The sequence below is a fragment of the Ursus arctos genome, unplaced genomic scaffold (genome assembly GCF_023065955.2).
Source record: "Ursus arctos isolate Adak ecotype North America unplaced genomic scaffold, UrsArc2.0 scaffold_16, whole genome shotgun sequence".
NCBI classification, from domain to species: Eukaryota; Metazoa; Chordata; class Mammalia; order Carnivora; family Ursidae; genus Ursus; species Ursus arctos.
Window position 1 is genome coordinate 58,890,730 of NW_026622830.1, and position 24,984 is coordinate 58,915,713.

At 42.4% G+C, this 24,984-nt stretch overlaps 2 long non-coding RNA genes across 6 annotated transcripts in view; one reads left to right on the forward strand and one right to left on the reverse strand.

Annotated features, from left to right (window-relative positions):
• LOC130543891 (uncharacterized) overlaps positions 1-20,706 on the forward strand; it is a 36,270-nt gene extending 15,564 nt beyond the window's left edge. Inside the window, exons 2-7 of one of the 4 annotated variants that reach the window (XR_008959646.1) lie at positions 2,890-2,938; positions 7,594-7,735; positions 12,978-13,176; positions 15,564-15,730; positions 15,880-16,006; positions 20,624-20,706. This is a non-coding gene — a long non-coding RNA (uncharacterized LOC130543891). Of the gene's footprint in view, positions 1-2,889; positions 2,939-7,593; positions 7,736-12,977; positions 13,177-15,100; positions 15,731-15,879; positions 16,007-20,623 lie in introns of those variants that run through there. The other 3 variants (XR_008959643.1, XR_008959644.1, XR_008959642.1) reach the window with 3 other exon arrangements.
• LOC130543888 (uncharacterized) overlaps positions 1-24,984 on the reverse strand; it is a 310,572-nt gene that overhangs the window by 143,608 nt on the left and 141,980 nt on the right. The gene's annotated exons all lie outside the window — the stretch shown is intronic.

Genomic DNA, 24,984 nt, shown 5'->3' on the forward strand with positions numbered 1-24,984 from the left:
TTTTTTGTTTTTCAATGAATTGCTCAGTTTTTTCCCCTGTGAGTTATAAATTGACGTAAATCTTGAGCTTAATTTTTTTCCAAATTGGTAGAAAATTCAAATAGGAAACAATCTGACTTTTACCCTGTTTCCTAGTTTTGCTCCACTTAACTTTTTTTCACAGGTGTGTGGAGGAAAAAAGTGTGATATTATGGGTAATCAAAATAGCAAAGAAAGATATTAGAATCCCTTTTTTAAGAAAAAGCCTTAAACCATGGGGCGCCTGGGTGGCACAGCAGTTGGGCGTCTGCCTTCGGCTCAGGGCGTGATCCCGGCGTTATGGGATCGAGCCCCACATCAGGCTCTTCTGCTGGAAGCCTGCTTCTTCCTCTCCCACTCCCCCTGCTTGTGTTCCCTCTCTCGCTGGCTGTCTATATCTCTGTCGAATAAATAAATAAAATCTTAAAAAAAAAAAAGAAAAAGCCTTAAACCAAAAAACCCCATTTGAAAGCTCCTCTGTCCCTCCTTCTTTCCCCTTTTGCTCTTTCTGTCCTTTTAGAAAAAAATGTAGTTGTTGAAGAGTGTATCAGTTAGTTTGTGCTGCATAACAGATTGCATTACAAACCATCCCAAAGCTAAGTGCCGTAATAAAACAACCAGTCATTTTGCTTACAATTTTCTGGGTTTCTTGGGCAGTTCTGGTTTAGGCTTGCACATGCCTCTCACATCGGCTGGTGATAGATGGCCTCATTTACGTGTCTCATGGTTGGCACGCTGTTGACCAGGGCACTCCATGCTTGCAGGCTATCTTGAGCTCCTTTCGATGTTGGCCATAGGGTTCCAAGCTTAGCTGGTGCCTAAGGTTTTTCAAACTCGTGCTTGCTTCACGTTTGTTAATGTCCCATTGACCAGAACAAGTTCCGTGCCTCTCTGATGCAAATAGAGAAATAGACATCTCTTGCTAGGAGAGGAAAACTCTGCATTCTTGCAGTCTACTACAAAGAATCATCATGAAGAACCAATAAAAATAGGATTGAGATTTTAAAGTTTCTTGCTTTTAATACAATTTGTGTTTCGATTGGAATACCAGGAAGAAAATATAGCAAAACAACAGAAAGAAGGAAAATGTTTGCTGTGAATCATGAAATCATCTTATGATAACGTCAGCCTTCCGTTATTTAGGCCAAAACCCGAGTTTATTGGCTCTACCTTCAAATACATCCAGAGTCATTGGCCTTTTCTCACTGCCTGTGCTGGTATTGCTGGTGCTCCCATTATCCTCACGCAGATTATTGCAGTTATTCTCAGAAATGGTCTTCCCCTTTCCACACTTGTGACCTACACCCCCCCCCCCAATCCCTGCCAGAGTCTCTTCAGAAGAGCAGCTGGAGTGATGCTTTAAAAATATGACTCTGCACCCTCAAATAGCTTCCCAGTTGTGGAACTCATTACAATGGCCTCAAGCCCCACCTACCTGCCAGCCTTTACCCTACCCGCTTTGTAACCTCACCTGCAGCAATTCTCCCCCTTCGCTGTAGACTCAAGGGCCTTCTCGCTGTTTCCTGACCATGCCAGACTTGCTCAGCCATAAGGAGTTTGCACTGTCCAATCCCTCTGCCCGGAACAAATTTCTCCCAAATGTCCATATGGCTTATTTCTTTACCCCCAAATGTCCATGTGTTTCTCTTCCTTACCTGTTTCAGATCTTTGCTCGGATGTCATCTTATCAGCAAGGTGTACTTCCCTGGTCAGAATTGAATACTGCCTGTTTGGGCATTCCCCATTAGCCTTTCCTCTTGGTTTTCTCATTTACTGAATGCCTCCTACTGCCAGAATATAAGCTTCCTCAGGGCATGGTTTTTTGTGTTTTGTATCACTCCTGTATCCTCAGGGCCTGGAAGAATCTCTGACACAGAGACATTCTTTCGTATTTGTTCAATGAATGAATGCCATCTTACCTTACTTCCTAGAGCTGTGGGCATTCCGTTAGATCAGGGGTCCACAACTTAGAGCTGGCTGCTCGTTTTGACAAATAAGTTGTTGGACACAGCCATACCAGTGCATTTATGTTACCCATGGCTGCTTTTGCACCATCGTGGCAGCGTTAAATGATTACAAGAGGGGCCTAAAACATACACTCCCTGGCCCTTTGCAGAAGAGGTTACCACTTCCCAAGTTAGAGGCTGAATGGCAAGCTCTTAGCGCAGGGCCCCCGGCAGAGAGACTGGACAATAAATGTAACTGGCTGCTGTAGGTTTTGTATTTTCTCTTATTGTCACTATCAAAAGAACAGTGCACGTGACCTGAAGACATGCGTGGCTTTTCAGTTATGACTGCTCTGTGCCTCTTCACATCAAAAAAGCTAGAACTCTTTCTTTGCATCTGCTGTGCATTCCTTCATAATTTGAGCTCATAAGTAATTGAGAAACAAATAAATTGCATTCCACAGGTTGACAGTGATTTGGGAAACGTGGAGGCTGTGGTTAAACAGCTAGTGAAGAATGGCTCTGCTAGGTGTGGACTCAGGTGCTGTGGCTTGGGTGTTTATCTACATTCCCAACAGGGGTTCCACGCTACCTCCTGGTAGTTTTTGAATAAATGAATGTGTGTTCAAGCTTCAGTGTTTTCAAGATAACGTAATTTTTTTTTAAAGATTTTATTTATTTATTCGACAGAAATAGAGACAGCCAACGAGAGGGAACACAGGCAGGGGGAGTGGGAGAGGAAGAAGCAGGGTCATTGCGGAAGAGCCCGATGTGGGGCTTGATCCCAGAACACCGGGATCACGCCCTGAGCCGAAGGCAGACGCCTAACCGCCGTGCCACCCAGGCGCCCCCAAGATAACATAATTTTTAATATCTTAAAATGTACACATTGTCATGATAACTAATTTTTTTTTATACATTCTAGGGAATAAGAAGTCAGAAAGGGAGGAGCTGGACTCCATCCTCTTTTTGAGGTAAATTTTTGTTAAATTCATTTAGCTTTTGAGATTCTTGTTGAAAATGTGGTACTTTAGCTCTTTAATTTTACTTGAGGACATAAAAAATGATGGACATGTATTTCCTTCCTTCCACTTTTAAAAACAGTGCTGCAAAGAATATTCTTGTGATTTTTAATTTTTTTGCAAACATGTGGGAGAATTTTTCCTGTATGGTTACCTAGATCTGAAGTTCTTAGATGGAAATGTATCCACATTAAACTACTGATATGACCAAATTGTTTTTGAAAAGGTCATATAAATTTATATGGAAACTTTTATGGAAGTTGTGTGTAAATTTCCCTAAGCAACACTGGTGATGATTTTTTGTGTGTGTATATATGCCAACTGACATGTTGAAACCCCACTGTTTTTAATATGTTGTTCCTGACTACTAGTGAGATTGCAATCTTTGTATGTGTCTGTGTGTCCGTGTGTGATCACATATTCTTTTCAAAGTTGGAACAGTGTGTTTGGGTGTGGTTCTTGGTCTATTAAGCTTACAGTCTCTCTTGTCCACATGTATTAGACAAGCGGCCAGATTACTGATACCTTGAGAGCCACACTAGAACTAAATTGTAGGTTCTGCAAGTTAATTGTTGGTTATCTAGAAATTATTCATGGTTTGAAGAGACATGTGCTTAGGCTGGTGTGCGATCAACTTTATGACGATAAAAGGAAGGCCTAATGTATATTTGTTGCAGAGCTGGCTGGAGGGAGAGGCCAGGGGAGAAAGCTCTCCAGGGGCTTTTTGGGTTTGTGGAATAAAACAGATCTGAAGACCTCCTGCCCAGTACTTGGCTCCTGGCTGGCCCTCAGTGACTGTGGTTCCCCTTTCTCTCCTTAAAGGGCTGTACTCCTTCCCCAGAGTAAGAGACATTGATTCACTGTTATGTTATGGTGGTTATTGTGTTTCCTGTGGTAACCCTGCTGTGAATGAAATTTGTACAGAGGAGCTGTCTTTAACAGGAGCTTTAATTAAGCCTGTCACTTAAATATGTATCCATCATTTGTTTGAACTGTCCCATTAATTTAAATTGTCTGGTTTATGTAGCAGTTGAACATTTACTAAAGAATCTATAACATATATGCAAGTTATGAGGCATAGTTCTAAAGCCCCTTCTCTTGACACCGTCCCCCCCCCCTCATTTTAAGAAGTAGAAGCTACTTCTCCTTGATCCTGTTCTTTTTCTCCTCTGAAGGCAGCCACTCCTCTGCATTATGCCATTACCCTTCTTTTTTAAAAATGGTTTTTTACCACAAATATTCGTATCCCTAAACAATGCATTGTGCAGTTTTGTTTGGTTTTGAGTATAATAAAAATGGTCTCACGTGGTGCATAATCATCTGTGGCTTGCTGTTCACATTCAACGGTATTTCTGAGATTTATCCCTGTTTGTGAGTTTAGCTCAAGTTCATTCATTCCATTCCCACTGCTGGATTAAGTGAATATGTATGATTTATTTAATTCCAGCGTATTGTCTGCAGATTTTTTGTTTGTGTGTTTTCTTGGTGGACAGTCATTGTCTGTGAATAATGACAAGCTTGCCAGTCAGTCTTTTCTTGTCTTACACTGCTGGCCCGGCCCTCCAGTACGTGGGTAAATAGACACAACAAAGACGGTCATCCTGCTTCTGATTTAAAGTGTTCTGTTTTTTTTAATATAATAATATTTTTTTATTATATTACGTTAGTCACCATACAGTACATCCCTGGTTTTTGATGTAAAGTTCGATGATTCATTAGTTGCATATACACCCAGTGCACCATGCAATACGTGCCCTCCTTACTACCCATCACCAGCCTACCCCATTCCCTACCTCCCTTCCCTCTGAAGCCCTCAGTTTGTTTCTCATAGTCCATAGTCTCTCATGCTTCATTCCCCCTTCTGATCACCCCCCCTTCTTTATCCCTTTCTTCTCCTACCGATCTTCCTAGTTCTTATGTTCCATAGATGAGAGAAACCATATGATAATTGTCTTTCTCTGCTTGACTTATTTCACTTAGCATTATCTCCTCCAGTGCCGTCCATGTTGCAGCAAATGTTGAGAAATCGTTCTTTCTGATAGCTGAGTAAGATTCCATTGTATATATGGACCACCTCTTCTTAATCCAGTCATCTGTTGAAGGGCATCTCGGCTCCTTCCACGATTTAGCTATTGTGGACAGTGCTGCTATGAACATTGGGGTGCATATGGCCCTTCTCTTCACTACGTCTGTATCTTTGGGGTAGATACCCAGTAGTGCAATGGCTGGATTATAGGGTAGCTCAATTTTTAACTTTTTAAGGGACCTCCACACTGTTTTCCAAAGTGACTGTACCAACTTGCATTCCCACCAACAATGTAGGAGGGATCCCCTTTCTCCACATCCTCTCCAACATTTCTTGCTTCCTGCCTTGTCAGTTTTTGCCATTCTGACTGGCGTAACGTGGTATCTCAGTGTGGTTTTGATTTGAATTTCCCTGATTGCTAAAGATTTTGAACATTTTTTCATGTGTCTATTAGCCATTTGTATGTCCTCATTGGAAAAGTGTCTATTCATATCATCTGCCCATTTTTTGATTTGATTATTGGTTTCCCGTGTATTGAGTTTGAGCAGTTCTTTGTAGATCTTGGATACTAGTCTTTGATCTGGAGTGTCATTTGCAAATACCTTCTCCCATTCCGTGGGCTGCCTCTGAGTTTTTTTGACTGTTTCCTTGGCTGTGCAGAAGCTTTTTGTCTTGATGAAGTCCCACAAGTTCATTTGTTCTTTTGTTTCTCTTGCCCTTGGAGATGTGTTAATGCATGGAATACACTTAGAATGTACTCCATGAACTTAATGGACGTAACGACATGAAAATAAATGTAGGGGCGCCTGGGTGGCACGGCGGTTAGGCGTCTGCCTTCGGCTCAGGGCGTGATCCCTGCGTTCTGGGATCGAGCCCCACATCAGGCTCCTCTGCTGGGAGCCTGCTTCTTCCTCTCCCACTCCCCCTGCTTGTGTTCCCTCTCTCGCTGGCTGTCTCTATCTCTGTTGAATAAATAAATAAAATCTTAAAAAAAAAAAAAAAGAAAATAAATGTAAACTGCAAATACGGAGAAACGAACTCGGGACAATTTCGTCTAGCCATTTATATCCTTTCGTTTAGGTCCTATCTCAGACATTTTACTTCAGCCATTTTCCATGAGGCGACTTTGATCAAACAAAATGTTCTCATTCTGTGCCCACTTGGAAGCTTACAATCAGAATATTCCAAAACACGAACAGTTTTTTCAAAATTTACTATCTGAGGTCACTTATTAAGACTTTCTATTCTTTGACAAATTGTTAAATGGAACAACATTTTAAAATTCTATTTCATCTGCTTTAATTTTAATTCACTGATTTTTAATTTCAGAATCAACTTTTTATGCCAATGGCTTGAAGTTTTTAACCCCTAGTATAACCTACTGGCTTTCGGTTCTGCTGTTTTCAGTTTTGTTTACGTGACATTCTTTTTACCACGTCCCATTTCCTGATGCTCTCTATGAATATTAAAATATTTTTTTGCTCCAGTTGTTTTGATGCACTTGACATACAGAACTGTGTATGTTTAAGGTACCCGGCGTAATGATGTTCCTTTCGTATACTGTGAAACGATCACCAGAATAAATTTCGTCCGCCGCCATCATCTCTAGAGATACAAAAATGAAGTAAAAAAAAAAGAAAGATAGGTTTTTTTTGTGATGAGAACTCTCAGAACTTGCTCTTTTCACACCTCTCAAATACACCATAGAGCAGTAATGAACTGGTTTCCCAGCGATCATGTCATCCCGAGGGCCCTGTACGCTGGAGACACTCATCAGTCCTAACCTTAGTGTGGCTGATGGTGAGTAGCATTAGCAGACCTTACAGGTTGAAATGACTCTTGAAGTTACATTGAGGAATTCCTCGGTTTGCCATTATCCTGAATAGAAATCTTTATTTCATAGATGGGTTCAAAGGAGGAATTACTCCCTGCTCATATTCACAGGAAAGTCTTACGGACATTAGAATTGGAAGAATCAGAGCCTATTTTATATGAAATGATGACAGGAGAAATTTACTGAAGTGGTGGAAACAGGAATGGAAGGGAGGGGACAAATGTTGGCAATAGCAAGAAGTAGAGACACGTGGTGCGTCGAGTGTTTTCGTGGCTGTTAATGAGATTTAAATCCACCATCCTGAACTACTGTTTATTGTCCTCATGATGATTGTTTCATGAGTGGACATTCATCTGCTCACCCAGGCTCTTTTTGGCCAGCTCTGTATTTTCATGCAGCATTCATGGAAGGACAGTAGTGGCCTCCTGGGAGTATTAATGGCAGCCATGTGAGTCCTGTGAGTTTTCAAGAAACTTGGCAGTTAGGGCCACTGATTTATTAATGCATATCACTTGACTGCCCAATGACAGGTACTTGATCTTAGGCTGACCAAAGCAGAATTTGAAAGAGAGGGAGAGGGGGCGTCATGGACATTTGTACCGTATTTCGAAGCCCTTCATGAGCAGTGGCCTGGAGTACAGTGTGAGCAGGTTCCAACGGAGCAGCAGATGTATTTCAATAGCGGCCATTTTAAAAAAGTCCTTTTAACTTTGGTGAAAGAGCTCTCCTTTTTTCCCCACTCTGCAGCAGAGATATATCCAGAAGAAATCACTCCTCTCCTGCCAGCCATATGAGGGGAAAAGATTACTGAGGACCAAACACGCTTTTTTCTTCAGATACTGTTGAAATATATGGTTATTCACGTAAGAGCAGAATCATGGATAATTCGGTAATGGCCTTACTCTTGATGGGAAAGAGAAGACATTGCTTCTTTTCTTCCTGCTTATCCATATTTTGTATCTTTGCTTTTTCCTTGAGGTGATTCTTTGTGATACTTTGCTAGAAATAGAATATGTGTCAGTTCACATCAGCAAAGACCTGGCATACATACCATTTTGTGTGAGTGTGTATGTAAAGGAAAAAAATTCAGTTCTCCATCGCTTTCATATTATTACCACATTCACAGAGAGCACTTTGCTTCTAGCACTTACGGTGAGTAAATGTTTGGGTTTTCCCCTCACCAGACAACTCTGCAACACCAGCTGGATGTCCTGTAGTTTAACTCAGCTTTGACGCTGTCTGCCTTGAGATGGCGTCAGATCCCACAGGTTAAGGGCTCAGTCCCATGAGACTGTTCCATCACATTCAGGTGCTAGTCACAAGTAGGAGGGCCCCAGGTTACCCACAGCTTCTGAACAACTTGACTACAAATCAGAGGTTCCCACAACTCCTCCTCAGCTTTGACTGATTTGCTAGAGTGGCTCAGGGAACTCTGGGAAACATTTGTTTTCATTGACCATCTTATTAAAGGATATGATAAAGGATACAGATGAATAGCCAGATGCAGAGACACAAGGGGTACAGTCTGGGAGGGTCCCAAGCACAGGAATGTCTGTTCCTGTGGAGCTGTCACCCTCCCTGTACGTGGATATGTTCACTCACCTGGAAGCTCCCTGAAACCCCTGCTACTGGGATTTTTATGGAGGCTTCCTCACATAGACATGGTCTACTTCCAGCCCCTCTCCCCTGTCTGGAGGAATGGAGGGGTCGGGATGGGGGTGCTGAAAATTCTAAGTTCTAATCGTGGCGTGGTCTTCCTGGTGACCAGCCCTCTCACTCAGGAGCCATCTGGGAGCCCACGAAACCTCTACGAGTTGTGTTATTAAAACAAAAGAGCTCCTCGTGCGCTTATCACTTAGGAAATTACAAGGGTTTTAGGGGCCCTATGCCAGGAAGTGGGGCAGAGACCCATATATATTTTGTATTCCCTCATAGTATATTCATCTACTCTTGCCTCTTTTCTTCTTCCTGACCCCTAATCCTATGCTAGCAAGGCAGGATCGGGGAGGAGGCAGGCCTAGAGGCTGAATGGGCAGATCAGGAATAGGCAGGGCAGGCCGGAAGATGGGGTGAAAGCATATCTCTTTGTGCCAACAGCCCAGACCAACTTGATGTCACATGTTCCTTTCTCTGATGTTTACCAACTGAATATGGAGTTACGATCATTAGTTCATGATTTCAGTAGGTGATCCCTTCCCCTAGTCTACATTTCTGATATGGTTCAAAAACAAACTACTAAATTCTTTTCTCTCAGCCAACACTTCTGTCTCTGAGTTCTTCCTGGGAACTCTGTCCAGTCTCTGTGTCCTCCACAAGCAAGTTTGTTGATGTTATAATCTTTGCTCAGCCCACTTCCTCTCCTGAGACTCACTTCTACCTGCCCCTTCCCTGTCACTGCTGAGAAGGGGAGTCAAGTCTAGTGGTCAAGTCCAGAGGAAGGACACTTTAGTGTTTTAGGTGATCTGACAATGACTGCCCCTGCTTCATGATCTCTCTCTTCCCCTAATGTTTTCTTCCTTCTTTCCTCCTCCCTTTCTTCTTGCCAGTTTTCTTTAGGGGTCTGTTTCTCTCTGCTGTCCCTCAAAATTCAGTCCTTGCCTCCCTTTCTGACTACTCTTTCCTGTTGGGTAATCTTGTCTGCTCTCCTCTCCCATTTCCTTTATCCAGCACCAGAAACACAAGGACTCCAAAATCCCGAGAGCAGACTGGAGTATTCTCTTGTCCTCTAGAAGCTGTGTATTTTGGCCCTACTGGCCCATTGCACCTGCATTTCCGACTCCACCTGTTCAGAAGTGGTAGAGTATTCCATCTGTCCCCGGAGATTGGCAGGGAGTATCGAGAAGTTGAATGTGTTGGGGCACTTGGGTCTCATTCTAGATGTGTCACTAATGAACTGTGCAACCTCAGATATGACATAATCCCCAGAATCCCACTGGAGGAAGGATGCCGGTGATAGAGGGTGAGGATTTTTATGTAGACTGTGAACCCCCTGAATAGTGTGCAGACTTGTATGTGCATGTCCATCCCACACTTCTTCCCTCCCTTCTCTCTACTGAGTCCTCAGAGCAGAGTTTCTCTCTTGGCTCAGCCCGGAGAACTGCTGCCAGGTTGCTGACATGGAGCCCCTCTGCCCCAGGGGCAGCCGAAGCCCCTCATCCTTTGACCTTAGATGTTGCACAGTTGTTTCCACTTTCTAAGTGGGCTACAGCATGAAGGAGGTTGGGAAGCTCTGCTTTAGAGTACTCTGTGTGCTAACCAGTATTAGGAACCTGTGACAGGGGCACCTGGGTGGCTCAGTCGTTAAGCATCTGCCTTCAGCTCAGGGCGTGATCCCAGAGTCCTGGGATCAAGTCCCATATCAGCCTCCTCCACTGGGAGCCTGCCTCTTTCTCTACCACTCCCCTGCTTGTGTTCCCTCTCTCTCTGCCTGTCTCTCTGTCAAATAAATAAATAAATAAATAAATAATCTAAAAAAAGAGAAGAAAAGGAAAAAAGAACCTGTGACAGGTGTAGCTGGACTGGCAGGCCTGGCTTATCTTAGCCTGTGAATTCCTTTTAATAAAGACAATGCACTTTTCAAGTTTCTGTAGCTTTGCCTTCTGATGATGATTTTTCACGTACCCATGTAACATTGTGTGTAATTCTTGTGAGGGATTATTTCCTTAATTCCTGTTTACTATAAATGGCCCTTTTTGAGTTAAAAAAAATAGAGATTACATCTGACTAAATATTTTAAGGGCAGAAAGAATGTTAAATCATTATAGAGAGGTGGAAAAAAATACAGGCGTGATGAGTAGAGCAAGTTTAAAAACATGATATCTTTGGGTGATTTTTTTTTAATTCTCAGTAAAAATGTCTTTAACATAGTTAACTACTTTGTTTTAAGGTATTCATTCTTGTCATCATTTGAGTTTTAAGATATGATTTCAGGCGCGCCTGGGTGGCACAGCGGTTAAGCGTCTGCCTTCGGCTCAGGGCGTGATCCCGGTGTTATGGGATCGAGCCCCACATCAGGCTCCTCCGCTATGAGCCTGCTTCTTCCTCTCCCACTCCCCCTGCTTGTGTTCCCTCTCTCGCTGGCTGTCTCTATCTCTGTTGAATAAATAAATAAAATCTTTTAAAAAAAAAAGATATGATTTCATTACATGATTGTCAAGATTATTTGTCACCATAATTTGTCACGCTTGTTTTTTTATTTAGGATAGGAATTTTAATAAGATAACAGCATTTCAGTTTAGTAGACATTAAGTTGAAATGTAAATGTACGTATGTTCTTTCCCACATATTATCCAAAGGCTGCAAGCTTGGAGTGGAAGAATAAGGAGAATCAAGATACTGGTTTTAAATTTCTTTTTACATTGTTTCGAAAGTATTATCTTCCTCATTTATTTCCATCATTTACTAAGTTAAACAAACATCCACAAACCTGTACTTGGGAAGTACTGATTGGGCCATGTGTAGAGGATGTCCACAGGGACAAAACAAAGTGACCTTTGTTTATTTTTAAGTAAGATAGTCATTTTATTCTTATATTTAACGGTCACTTTATTATAAGAAGTTTAAGGGTTCCTAATAAATGATTTTACCTGTTTGTACAAACTACCTATTTGTAGCTGAGCTCATAGTAGTAAAGGGGAACTGTGGCTCCTGTACTCAGAAAGAGTTCAACACGTGTCATGATTTTTTTTTGGCGTAATTATATTTCAAATCTTTGAATGTTAAAATAAAGTTTCCTTAAGTCTTCTCTTCCAGGTGGTGGGGTATGGTGACCCCAGACCTTGCTCAGTGGCGAGGCAGGCCAGCCTGGGCCACGCAGCTGCCCATAGTAGGCCTTTCTTTTATCTTGGATCTTTCATCCAGCAGGTGCTACTTACAGCTTCTTACGGAGGGGCCGATGTTTGGGCAGCTGGGGAACCTAGGGAGAGTAAGCCCCGGAAAGGAAGGAAGCATAAGGAAATTTCTAATTTCACTGCTGAAGTTTTTCTTCTATGAGAAATGAAGGCTCACAGGACACAAGTATCCCTTAGATTGATGCCGGGGTGGGGAGGCAAATTTTCCTCTCCCAGTTAAAGCAGGCAAAAATTAGTTAAAATGAATAATCAGGAACAATGTTGGAGGGGAGAAGGTCACAAAAGACATTAATCCATCTGGGGAATGTGGACTACTAATTCAGTTGTCTGTGGGTGTTTATATACATACACACACACGTGCACGCTCGGATCAGGGGAAAACAGCAGAAGCTTGATGCATTTTGGAAGACGTAGAAGTACTAACCTTTCCAGGTACTGAGATATGTATTTGTTAGCTGTCTATATGTGGGTATTTTTTTCAGAACTTGTTTCTGATTTTATAAAATAGTCTGTATTCACTGTGGAACATATAGCATACTTTAATATGCTGAAATTAAAAGTGATTCGTTGAGAAGTTGTCTTCCTCATGCAGGTACCTCCAGTTGTATAAAAGTTAGTAAGAGAGTTGGACAAATCCAATACCGTGTAATTTTTTTGTATGGATTATGAAATAGAAAGAATGATAAAGGGACTTCTTATTAATTCTTTGGAAGTGGTGGTGTTCGATATCTCAAAGGTGAATTCTTTCAGACATAAAGTAGTTTATACTGATTCTATTCTTTGGATTCATCTAAAGGGAAAAGGATATAAAACTAAAGTCCCGTGGATTTGATTAGTGTAATATTGGATGTTAAAATACCTAAAATGATTTAAAAAATAATAAAATACCTAAAATGATGAAAAATGTCTACACATGCTTTTAGATTTATTTCAGTCATAAAATGAGATTAAATTAGTTATAAGGTATGTGAAAATATTTTTACTATTATAATCTCATGTCATGTCTCAAATTTGTTACAAAGAGTTATTAGCTTGGTACTTCCATAGCTCTATGCCATTGCTGTAACAAGCAAACAGTAACAGTAGCCACCGTCCCATCTTGGTCAGGTTGCAAGGCAGAATCAGAAACAAGTCTACCAAAAGATGTCATCTTTTATAATTTCTGGTTCTTTAATTTTAGTTGCTATTCATACAACCAAATACATATGTGCTCAGTAAGAAACTGAACCATTCATGGGGGTTACACTCACGAACCTAGTCATGTGTTCTTTTTTCTTCCAGACATCGCCCATTTGAGACCAAAGCCAGTGTATATTACTACAATGTCAGATGATGATAACATTTACAGTACAAAAATTCCATACATGGCAGCTCGCGTTGTTTTTATTAAATAGATTGTAACTTTCTTTTTCAAAAAAAGTATCTAACTACAACACAAAACACTAAAAATGGAGTTGATGTACTGCCCAAAATCATGCAGGTATGCCATTCATCTTATCTTTTACGTAGGTAAAAATATGCTAACACGTACCAAAGTAATTGATTATTAGGGTTTTTGGTTCTTAAAGAATGTTGGTTGTGGGGATTGGTTTTATTGGTGGGCTCTCTCTGTATTGCTGAGGTGTCAGAGGGAGCTCTGAGGTAGCACTTGCAGTGCTCTGTTGACATTGCCATGACAAGGCGATCTTGGGGGCCAGGGAGACATTTTGAGAAGGTGGCTGTGGTGTGCAGACTCCTGGCCCCCTCTTATTTTCCCTCCTTTGATCAAGTACCAGTGACCTCAGAGCATAAGATCAGGTTGCCTTCACAAATCCCCAGCGCCAGGAAGGCCCTCGGGAATCATGGAGGTGGGCCATGGAGGACCATGAGACTGCCAAGTGCCCTCTTGGGATCTCAGGGGAAGGAGTGGAAGAGCATCTCAGGATTTCAGGATGCCATGATGGAATCCCTGCAAGAAAAGGCTGTCTCCCTCCAAGGCCTTCAGTGAAGACCTCTTTCTGTGTGGGGCCCGTAGTGTATCTTCCCTCTCTTGCGGTCCTCGGTCACAGACAAATGGGGCTTTCCCAGCAGACTGAGTTGCTTAGGGACTTTGCACTGGGTAGAGCAGAACCACTTGAGGAGGTTCGAGAGCAGCTGCTTCATGGCAGGGACACGGTTTTATGCACAAAGTGTGGTCCACTTAGAGCAAGTTTGCTGATGCCCTGGAGTTCCCAGAAGCGTGACTAGGCCTGAGCCGGAAAAGTGACACACACCCGAGTGACAATGAGCATCTTCACAGAGAAGCACCGCTTTGATAAGAACTGACTGAAGAACTGGAGAAACTTCGTTTCAAAGAAGTCTGAGGGGGATATAATTGCAGTAAGAGCAACAAAAGACTTACTGGAGATTTTAAGAGAAAGCTTTGGGGTGCCTGGGTGGCTCAGTCAGGTTAAGCGTCAGCCTTTGGCTCAGGTCATGATCCTGGGGTCCTGAGATCGAGACCCGCATTGGGCTCCCTGCATAGCGGTGGATCTCTATCTCCCACTTCCTCTCCCTCTGCCACTCCCCTTGCTTGTGCTTGCTCTCTTGCTCTCTCTCCCCGTCAAATAATTTTTAAAAGTCCTTTAAAAAATAAAAATAAAGCTTTAAAATACCTTAAATTTGGGGCACCGGGGTGGCTCAATCGGTTAAGCATCTGCCTTCAGCTCAGGTCATGATCCCGGGGTCCTGGAGTCAAGCCCCGCATAGGGCACTCTGCTCAGCGGGGAGTCTGTTTCTCCCTCTGCCTCTCCCCCTGCTGGTGCTTTCTCTCTCTCTCTCTCTCAAATCAATAAAATCTTTAAAATAAAATTAAAAACTTTAAATTCATTAGTTTAAAATTTTAATAGGTAAACTGTAAACAGTAAAGATCACTGCTGAGAACAAAATTGATTTTCCAAAGGAATATCTGACAACACTGAGGAAAAATTCAAAGAAATGGAAATCAGAAATGAATAAATAAGATCTGAGGAGAGGTCCAGACCTACCTTACAAGTATCAGGAGGACAAAAGGAGAAAAAATCAGAAGTGATCATTGAACTAATGCAAAATTTACTTGAGCTGAAAAAAAGTCATGCCTTAGACTAACAAGGCCTTCGAGTCCCAGGGAGAATTAGCTAAACAGACACAAACCTAAACAGACATAAACCTATTTGACTTTAAGGAATTAAGAGAAAAATTATCAGGGGCGTCTGGGTGGCACAGCGGTTGAGCGTCTGCCTTCGGCTCAGGGCGTGATCCCGGCGTTGTGGGATCGAGCCCCACATCAGGCTCCTCTGCTATGAGCCTGCTTCTTCCTCTCCCACTCCCCCTGCTTGTGTTCCCTCTCTCGCTGGCTGTCTCTATCTCTGTCAAATAAATAAATAAAATCTTTAAAAAAAAAAAAAAAAGAGAGAAATTATCAGAGTTCCAGACAGAAACCACAAGTTCCTTCTAGAAAATGAGACAGAGTAGCATTGAATTTTGAATCTAATCTATAACCCTCAGAGCTGAAAGAACTGTCAGTCTGTCTGTCTTTCTCTCTCTCTCTCAGAACCTTGCTTCATATCACATACATAAGCAGATGTCGGATTGATTTAAGTCCTAAATTGATTTAAGGTCTAAGTATTAAAAAAATAATAAAGAATTTAGTAGACAATCTAGGGGAATATATACATTTGGGAAGTGGTAGACCACCTTAGGTAGAGATAAGACCCGCAAGCCACAGAAAAAATGAGGTCCCACTTTACTTTACAAACTTGAAAAAGTTTGCATGTCAAAAGGTACAGTAAAGCCACACTCGGTCAACAGACGGTGAAAAGCATCTGTAACATCAGAGCTGTTAAAAGAGTTCATGCCTCTGATATATAGAGAGTGCCTACAAACCGATGAGAAGACAAACAGCCGATTGAAAAACAGACAAAAGGAGATGAAAGAGAAGTTCACGGAAGAGAAAATAGAAACGACCCTGAATTTCACTGAGCCAGGGAACACCATTAGTTCTGGACCATGCTGAGAGACCTTTATTCACCCATCAGGTAGGCAAAAATTTGTATGAAATCATAGATAAGAAGCACAGTCCCATTCTTTGATAAATTTTACATTATATCTTGTGTGATTGTTAAGTCAATTCAAAGTAGTCTGTTTAAAGGCTGTGACTTTTTCCTACCTGGTTTCAAAATTTCAGAAAACCATCACTGAAAATAAGTTTCTCGTTCTTGAAGAATACATTTGGATGATGAAAAGTAGCAAGAATAGCAGATTAACCACGGATTCAAGGTTCCAGTTTTTTCCTTCGTTGGTCATTCACACTTGTGAGTCATCTACTTTTATTATCTGGCTTTCTTAGTGTCCTAAAGGTCTGACCCCCGAATGAGTTTGGATGGTTGTATCATCCTAACAGAAGAAGACTCCATAACTCAAAATGTCTTAAAGGTAAAAAAGTATTTTAATCTCCTATAGAAGCAGCTCATGGCAGGGCTGGCAGAGAATGTGGTTTATTCACACTCTCTCCATGATTCTGTACAGTTTTCCCTACTCTGCCCTTTCCCTCTGGCAGGGTTGGCTTCCACTCCCTGCTGATTGTAAGACGGCGGCCAGCATCAGGGGCACTGCCTTCCTTGTTCGTGTTCAGAGACAACCCAGATATTTCTGTAAAGCTCTTACCTTTTGTCTGAGTGGGACAACCTAGTTTATTTGTCTCTCCTGGCACAGTAACAAGGCGCTGACTGATTCGAAGCTGGCTATGTGAATGGCCCACGAAACAGAACCGTTCCCTGGTCCTGTGGATGGGGCCAGCTTCCTGTGAGCCACCTGGGCCGCAGGGGAGGAAGCACACAGAGCCCTGGGGTTCCATTAAGGAGGGGGAGTGGATTCTGGCAGACAACTGTCCAGCCCAGCGCTGCCACATGCTGCAGATGGCTGTACCTAGAAATGGTCACCGCCATCGTATAGACTCTCAGTCGGCCTCACAGTGAGTTGTTACAGTAGTCTTCTAGTGCCATTGCAGCAAATGACAAACTTTCAGTGGCTTGAAACAATACATTTTATGACCTTGCAGCTCTGGAAGTCAGAAGTTCAAAATCAGTCTCGGTGTGGTAAAATCAAGGTGTTGGCAGGTGTGCGGCTCTGCCTTCTGGAGGCTCTCGAGGAGAATCCATTTTCTTGCCTTGTCCAGCTTCTAGAGGCTTCCTGCATTCCCTGGCTTGTGGCCCTTCATCATATCACCTTTTCTCCCTCTGTTTCCATCTTCCCATGGCCTTGTGTCTGATCCTCCTGTCTCCTTATGGATACTCATGATTACATTGGGGCCACCCAGATGATCCAGGATAATCGCTCCCTCTCACACCTGAATTTAATTACACCTTCTAAATCCCATTTGCCGGGTAAGGTAAGCTACTCAAAGGTTCTGGGGATTAGGGCATGGACATCTTTGGGGGGGGTCATTATTCAGCTAATCAGCTGCCTCCTGTACTCCTGTTTGTGCCTCGCAGCTGTGTTTCCCGCCTCATCTCACATGTGTCTCCTGTGTTTCTCTCTTCATTTGCATTGTACATGAGAAAAAGCAGCAATTTAAACAATTGAATAAGATTCTGGAGACAGAGTTGCAGGAATAAAAGCACATATAATTTCATTTGTCTCCTGAAAGTTTTTGTTTGGAATTTGAAATTTAATATAATTTTGCCTATGTAAAGTGAATATTAGTGAAACAGTTGATCCGAAATCTCTTTTCAAAGAATATACTGTTCTTGTAAAAGCCCTTCAAAACAATATTTTAAGTGCTGTTTCCAAATGGAGTTTATACTTTTGCCCTTATTATTGTATTGAAGGTCTGTTTGAGGGTGTGTGTGTGTGTGTGTGTGTGTGTGTTTTCCCAAAGTGAATTTGCTTCGGGATCTACTAATACCTTTAATTTTTCACCAGGGAGGAGATGAATTAGTGCATCTTCTTTTTTTTTTTTATTAATAATGATTTTTTATTATATTATGTTAGTCACCATACAGTACATCCCCGGTTTTCGATGTAAGGCTCGATGGTTCATTAGTTGTGTATAACACCCAGTGCACCATGCAATACGTGCCCTCCTTACTACCCATCACCGGTCTATCCCATTCCCCCACCCCCCTCCCCTCTGTAGCCCTCAGTTTGTTTCTCATAGTCCATAGTCTCTCATGTTTCATTCCCCCTTCTGATTACCCCCCCTTTCTTTATCCCTTTCTTCCCCTACTGATCATTCTAGTTCTTATGTTCCATAGATGAGAGAAATCATATGATAGTTGTCTTTCTCTGCTTGACTTATTTCACTAAGCATTATCTCCTCCAGTGCCGTCCATGTTGTAGCAAATGTTGAGAACTCATTCTTTCTGATTGCTGAGTAATATTCCATTGTATATATGGACCACAACTTCTTAATCCAGTCATCTGTTGCAGGGCATCTTGGCTCCTTCCACGATTTAGCTATTGTAGACATTGCTGCTATGAACATTGGGGTGCATATGGCCCTTCTCTTCACTACGTCTGTATCTTTGGGGTAAACACCCAGTAGTGCAATTGCTGGATCATAGGGTAGCTCAATTTTTAACTTTTTAAGGGACCTCCACACAGTTTTCCAGAATGGCTGTACCAACTTGCATTCCCACCAACAATGTAGGAGGGATCCCCTTTCTCCACATCCTCTCCAACAATTGTTGTTTCTTGCCTTGTCTATTTTTGCCATTCTAACTGGCGTAAGGTGGTATCTCAGTGTGGTTTTGATTTGAATTTCCTTGATGGCTAATGATTTTGAACATTTTTTCATGTGTCTGTTAGCCATTTGTATGTCTTCATTGGAAAAGTGTCTGTTCATGTCTTCTGCCCATTTTTTGATTTGTTTATTTGTTTCTCGTGTATTGAGTTTGAGAAGTTCTTTGTAGATCTTGGATACCAGTCCTTTATCTGTAGTGTCATTTGCAAATATATTCTCCCATTCCGTGGGCTGCCTCTTAGTTTTTCTGACTGTTTCCTTGGATGTGCAGAAACTTTTAATCTTGATGAAGTCCCATAAATTCATTTTATCTTTTGTTTCTCTTGCCTTTGGGGATGTGTCATGAAAAAGGTTGCTTTGGCTGATGTCGTAGAGGTTGCTGCCTATGTTCTCCTCTGGATTAGTGCATCTTCTAGACTAAGTTTTCTTAGCACTTGGAGAATCTGGTATAACAAATATTCATGGGAGAACGGAAGGACAGTGGCTCTTACATCCCATATACTTTTGACAGCAACAGCATAAACCTGAACAAACTGTACATTCTTGGTGCATCACTTCAGCTGATAATGTGTTCTGTGAAGTATTCTTTAGTCCTTAGTAATTCATTTTTGTATGAGATAAAAGTACTTCAACATACATTAGAGAAAGCAGAGTGGTGATTTTAAAATTTCAGCAGTGACCATTTTTTAGCAGTTCTATCAGCATATTAATTGACATTAAAACCCATCAAAGCCCATTTGGGAATGAAAAAGTTTGAGATGGTTCAGTTTTGTGTATGATATTTGTATTTATTTGTATGATAACACTTAGTTATACTTTTATTAAGTCTCAGTGCACCATTCAATAATGATTCGTGGGCTGTGGGTTTCCTGAAATTGTATTTCATGGAATGAGCAGTTAGAAAAAGTGAATCTGCACAGCCAAGGAAACAGTCAAAAAAACTAAGAGGCAGGGGCGCCTGGGTGGCACAGCGGTTAAGCGTCTGCCTTCGGCTCAGGGCGTGATCCCGGCGTTATGGGATCGAGCCCCACATCAGGCTCTTCTACTATGAGCCTGCTTCTTCCTCTCCCACTCCCCCTGCTTGTATTACCTCTCTCGCTGGCTGTCTCTATCTCTGTCGAATAAATAAATAAAATCTTTAAAAAAAAAAAAACTAAGAGGCAGCCCACGGAATGGGAGAAGATATTTGCAAATGACACTACAGATCAAAGACTGGTATCCAAGACCTACAAAGAACTTCTCAAACTCAATACGAAAGAAACAAACAAATCAAAAAATGGGCAGAAGATATGAAGAGACACTTTACCAATGAGGACATACAAATGGCTAACAGACACATGAAAAAAGGTTCAACATCATTAGCCATCAGGGAAATTTAAATCAAAACCACACTGGGATACCACCTAACACCAGTTAGAATGGCAAAAATTGACAAGGGAGGAAACCACAAATGTTGGAGAGGATGTGGAGAAAGGGGATCCCTCCTACATTGTTGGTGCAAATGCAAGTTGGTACAGGCACTTTGGAAAACAGTGTGGAGGTCCCATAAAAAGTTAAAAATTGAGCTACCCTTTGATCCAGCCATTTCACTACTGGGTATTTACCCCAAAGATAAAGACATAGTGAAAAGAAGGGCCATATGCACCCCAATGTTCATAGCAGCATTGTCCACAATAGCTAAATCATAGAAGGAGCCGAATGCCCTTCAACAGATTAAGAAGATGTGGTCCATATATACAATGGAATATTACTCAGCCATCAAAAAGAATGATTATACAAATTTTGCAGCAACATGGACGGGACTGAAAGAGATAATGCTAAGTGAAATAAGTCAAGCAGAGAAAGATAATTGTCATATAGTTTCACTCATTTGTGGAACATAAGAAGTAGGAAGATTGGTAGGAGAAGAAAGGGAAAAAGAAAGGGGGATAAACAAAAGGAATGAACCATGAGAGACTATGGACTCTGGGAAACAAACCGAGGGCTTGGGGAGGGGGGGAATGGGATAGGCTGGTGATGGGTATTAAGGAGGCACGTATTGCATGGTACACTGGGTGTTTTACGCAAGTAATGTGTCATGGAACTTTGCATCAAAAACTAGGGATGTACTCTATGGTGACTAACATAATATAATAAAAAATATTATTATTTAAAAAAAGACAAAGAAGTGGTAATGGCTTTCTTCCAGACCGTTGGTGGTGGTGTGGGGCAAGAGATGGTGGCAGAGCTGGATGGAGGCGGCCTGCAGAGCCGGAGAAAAACCACTCCAACAGCAGCACCTTGTCTGACCGAAGACTCAGCAACTCTAGCCATTGTAGCATTGAAGAAGAGCACCGCCCCGTGTATGAAATGATGCAGCGGGTTCTCTTGTCAACGCGAGGTTATGTCACCTTTGTGAACGAAGTCTTTCATCAGGTTAGTGTGTGTGTGTGTGTGTGTGTGTGTGTGTGTGATAAGTTCAGGAAATTGAAGAGACTTGTTCTTGTTCTTTTGCGCATAGTCCTGCAAGAAATACTACTGATGAGTTGGGCTACATTACTGGACTGAATAATGATCCCTCTAATCCTGCTTTTAATTTCTCATGCGGAGTGTTGTGATTTTGTGTATGATTCTTTAAGATTTTGTTTTTGTAAAATTCCTACATGTGGAGGGGAAATTCTATATCTGAGCAAATCATTCCAAAAATACCCTCACGTGTCGGTAAGAAACTTGAAACCCAGAGGTAGGTGGGAAGAAAGCTCTTGCTGAATACTCATCAACCAATGAACATGGCAAAGAGGAGCCCCAGGCTGGTGTTGTCCCAAGGGCCAGAGGGAGCTCTGTGGAGGCTCTGCAGATGGTTGTACTTTCCCTGCAAACACGCATGGCATGAACGTGTGATTGAAGTATTTATGACGTAAGAGGAAAAAGTTGGGTGGGGAGGGGAATAAGGGGAAAGCAAGGGATGACGCTGGTACAGCACCCTGGTGGTGGCCACTGTGGTGAGTGAAAAGGGAGGGGAAGTACAAACAAGAAAGCAGGTGCAAGTGCGGAAGAAGATGGCAGAGAGAGACCAGAGGCCGGGCAACGATTAGCAGCCCTGAGCTACAACCGGGGCTGGCTCTGCCCCCCCAGGGGCATTGTCCGGAGACATTTTTGGTCATCACAACTGGAGAGAGGGCATTGCTGCTGGCCTCTAGTGGGTAGTAGCCAGTGATTATCCTACAGGCATAGGACAGGGCCTGCACTCGCCCACGACAGGGAACATCAGGCCTCAAATGTTAGTCGTGCTGCTGTGGAGAAGCTCTGACAGAGGAAACAGAACCCGCGGTGCAGCGGAGAAGACAGCAGACCTGTGGTGTGGGCTGGAGCCACTGGCCACCTGCATCTTGGTACCGGTGCCCTGGGAGACAGAGCCTGGCTCTTTTGTGGGTGTGTGCATGTGATGGGGACTAGCTGTTGAGTCTGGGCACACGCACAGAAGGTGAGGCCCCTGAATGGCAGACCTGTGATCCGTGGGGAGAAGGGGAGGAGCCCTGTGCACACACGTGACCGGTGCATGCGCAGTATGAAGAGCTTTCCGAGGAGGGGCAAGACTTCTAGATAGCGATGAACCCTTTCACTTCTGAGACTGTCATTAAGGAAAAATCAACCAACAATGAAAGTCCCAGTGTAATCCACAGCAATCTGGAGGTGTTCACGTATTTTGTATTTTAGTGAATAAAAAGGTTGGACTTAAGAAAATATTAGTGTAATATTCTCACTCCCTGACTGTGTCTTCTCTGTCTCATTTCTTTGCCCCTGTTTTCTTTGACCCCAGATTCCAAGAATTGACCAAGTTCTGGGCTTGAGCCTCTTCTGCTGTAACTCCACGCTTGCCTCCTTCGGGCTCGGAGCCAGCAGCCATTTGGCGTGAGACTCTCACTCAAGCTTTTTGTCTGGACCTTGCTTCTTGTTTGCACACTTGCCTTTTAAAATGCCCCCTGGTGACCTTGTCTGACATTCTAGTGGTGTCTTAATGATGATGAGGCCAGAGCTGAGCTTATTTTCTTCCCTAACATCAGCTTCTCCTCATGACTTGACCACTTGTTTAACGGGGCTCGTGTCCTTGTGTGCGTATTAATTTCAGCCCTCCCGTGCTGCTCGTCTCCAGCTCCTCCACTGAGCCATCCCTGGACAAGCCATGCAGGGGGCTTTCACACTCCTGCTCCCTCCTTTTCCTTTGGCCGTGGTTAGCAGCATGCTCCCTGGAGCCCCGCACCTGCTGTGTCATCCCTTTCTAGCCTATACTGTATATGTCATGCTGCCAAAACATTGTTTTATCGTAATAGTCCAGGACTTAAAAATCTACCCTAGTCTGTCCGTTAACGTTGCCCTGTTGCGTTCCTGTTGTACCCACGGAAGATACTTGGTAACCATTTAATTTCAGTTGAAGTCATCACAGTCATATAATTGAGGATAGAGGTCATATTCTTTATAGAGTAAAGGACTAGATCATAGTATTTCAGGCTTTGTTGATCACACGGACTCTGTTACAGCTATTTAGCTCTGTCTTTGTAGTGAGAAAGGAGACATGGACAGCACATAACGAAGAAGCGTGGCTGCGTTCCCGGGGAACTTTATTTAGGAAAGTCACTTGGCAGGCTGGATTTGGATGACAGGCCATACTTTGCAGGCCCTGATCTGTAGCAGTGTTTTAAGCTCTTGGATGCCAGTGCTTACTATAAGACTAGATATGATTGACAAAGCTTGTAAATTTTGCACACGAGATAATGCTAAACTGATGTGGTTTTACCTTTATTGTGTAAACTGTTAATTTACTATATGGAAAGTTTTGTCTGCATCCATTATTGACATTGCACCGCTGGCAGAGGGTGCTCTAAATTCTGCATTCCATTTAGTCCTCACTCCAATCTAAATTCAGTTCTGAAGTAGTTTGGGCCAAGTAGGTAACTGCAGACTACTTATGACCGAACTTCTGAGACATCTTTGTGCTGTGAAGCCAAAAAACATTTTATTTACACCTTCTCATTATTCTTCATCAAATCTAATTTGAAAGCATGTATGTGAAATTTAAAATGTAAGGGTTGTGCATGTGAAAATACGAAGTAGAGATTCTTGAAGGGGCGTGGGTTTTAACATTGCATTCTATTGCCCTCTTGAGGTCAATGATGTATTATTCTTTTTTTGGGGGGCGGGATTTTTTTGTCTGTTCTTTTTTTTTTAATTAATAATATTTTTTTATTCTATTATGTTAGTCACCATACAGTACATCCCTAGTTTTTGATGTAAAGTTCCATGATTCATTACTTGCGTATAACACCCAGTGCACCATGCAAAACGTGCCCTCCTTAATACCCATTACCAACCTATCCCATTCCCCCACTCCCCTCCCCTTGGAAGTCCTCAGTTTGTTTCCCAGAGTCCATAGTCTCTCATGTTTCATTCCCTCTTCTGTTTACCTTCCCTTTCTTCTCCTACGGATCTTCCTGCTTCTTATGTTCCATAAATGAGTGAAACCATATGATAATTGTCTTTCTCTGTATTGTTCTTTTCAGGATGGCAAAATGTGACTTGTTTCCTAGTGATTTCGTTTTCAATTTTAAAGTGTTCATTGACTATTTAATATTTAGGCCTAAAGGCCATTAAAGTTTAAAATGTACATTCAGGAAGCTCGTGTTCTCAGTGAAGGAGGTAAGATGTGTGTGTATGCACCAGAGAACAGTGCATGATGGAGGAAGGTCAGATGTCCATGGGTGTGGTGTCGAAATAAATGCTGACAAGGGGCCCCGAGCGCAGAGAGGCTCGTGACAGGGGCTAACTGTGCAAGTCTCCTTGGCCTGGATGGTTCGGTAGGTTGCAGGCAGTGGAAATAGATGGTAAATGAGGGGAGACGAGGTTCAGTGGTGCTCAGGGGCAGCCTCAGTTTACTGCTGCCCCCAGCAGGCAGGCTAACAGTGAGTGGTAGAAGCTTCAGGTGGGGCAGTTCTGGTCTCGGGGTCACTCCGCTGGAAATTTGTCTTCTTACCAGTGTTTTTCTTACCTGTTGTGACCATTTGTAGGTCATGAAGTCAACTTATCAAAAGCCAGTATTTTGGGGTGCTTGGGTGGCTCAGATGGGTAAGCGTCTGCCTTCGGCTCAGGTCATGATCTCCAGGTCCTGGGATCAAGCCCCACACTGGGCTCCCAGCTCAGCGAGGAGTCTGCTTCTCCCTCTCTCTCTCCCCCTGCTTGTGCTCTGTCTCTCTCTCCCAGATGAATAAATACAATCTTTAAAAAAAAGGCCAGTATTGTTTTAAAATAATGGAATAGAAGAGAATAAATAGGCTGGACTGAAACATTTCAGAGTACCCTGCATATTCTAAGGATTAGTATTTCTTTGTAAACCTTCTAAAACAACATTTATTATCCAAATGCATATATGCTTCTGTAAAATGTCTTACTTAGGTTATGGGTCTGAAAAGTTCAAAGCACTGCTCTAAAGGTTATTTGTCGATTATGTTGTTTTGTTGGTGTTGGTTTTGTTTTAAAAAATAACTTTATTTTTAAAAAAGTGAATATTCATTAGAC